This window comes from Galeopterus variegatus, unplaced genomic scaffold (assembly GCF_000696425.1).
Source record: "Galeopterus variegatus unplaced genomic scaffold, G_variegatus-3.0.2 Scaffold1602, whole genome shotgun sequence".
Lineage (NCBI taxonomy): Eukaryota > Metazoa > Chordata > Mammalia > Dermoptera > Cynocephalidae > Galeopterus > Galeopterus variegatus.
This window is the reverse complement of record NW_007727713.1, coordinates 226,731-228,230: the sequence shown is the minus strand read 5'-3', so window position 1 is coordinate 228,230 and position 1,500 is coordinate 226,731.

The window sequence follows — 1,500 nt, the reverse complement described above, 5'->3', positions numbered from 1 at the left end:
TTGCCTGAATTTTACTATCATTACAGGGACATCTAAAATCTATAAATAGGGAAAAATTATAACATAATTGAGATTTACATCAAGTTAGCTTTAGAAAACAGAAGCATGCAATAATAGATATATGGGAATAAACAGAAAGTATTGTATCCTGAGGAGATAATTTCAAATCTCTAATTAAGCCACAAAGAAAGGGAGATAAAGAAGTTTTAGGAGTTTTCTTTCTCTCTGTAAGTTTATTCCAATTTCAAATAACTATCAAACTTCAAAAGTTAATATTAGGCTTTCACAGTCTTCAACCTCAGCTAATTTAACACTTGTTAACAGTTCTTAACCCAGTTTACTATTAATATATGTTTCTCATCAAAATATATTTCCTTAGGAAATATTCTTACCAGAGGTATTTCTGGGACAAAAGATAACATATCAAGAGTGCATGCATATTACCCACATGCTGTTTAGAAAAGATGTCCCAATTTACACCCTTGTTTTAATATTACTCTGCCCAAACTGAGTATTATTATGTATTTTTTAAATCTCTGACAATTTGATGTGTGCTTGTTTCTCATTGCATTGTTGTTTTGAATTACATATAACTGATTTTTGTTGTTTGAAAATTTCCTTATTTGCTTCTTAGCCATTAACATTCCTTATTTTAATTTAATGCTGCATTATATGAGCATTCTTCTCTGTCAGTATTCTTTGTTTTGTAGTAATTTTTTTTTGTACATGTGTGTTGAAAATATGACCCAGTATTTGTTTGTAACCACTTTCCACTTTTCATGGACTATCAATCATAGTTTCAAGATTTCTGCTATTGATGTTTTGCTTTAAAATGTTCATTATCAGAAAAATTAGTTGTAAGAATATGCTTAATTAAATTTTGTACTAATGCATATTTAATTACATTTTCTAAGTTTGAGTCTTCAATGCATTTTTTTGTTGTTGTTGTTACCACTTCTGGTGTCAGATATGGCTTAGGAACCTTATCAGAGTTTTCCCCCAGGTACTTATAGCCTTTAGCTTTTTTTAAAAATGTTTTTTAATGCCCTTTCTCTCTGGATTTTAAAGGCTTACTTGAGCATATACTATGTTTATATATATTTTTTTCTTCTGAAATTCCCAACATGTGGCACTAACGCATCTGCCTTTTCTTGCCCTGATACCACTTGCTTTTGTTACTGTAGCTTTAAAATATAATTTACTCTTTGGTAGAGAAAATTTATCCCCATCACTCTTTATTTAATATGAAGACTAATTTGCAATCTTTAGACATTTATTGTTCTGAATAAATCATTCATATAATAGATATTTGTTTTCATTTATTAAGAAAATCATGTCAGGATACAATTGATTTGCATTATATTTATAGGTTAATACTTAAGGATCTTTGCTTTCTTTCCTGTCTATCCTTCTTTCTTTCTTTCTTTCTTTTTTTTTTCAAATTTTAGAATATCAGTTTTTACCATATCAGGTAATGCTTCATATTTATTCAAGTTTTTT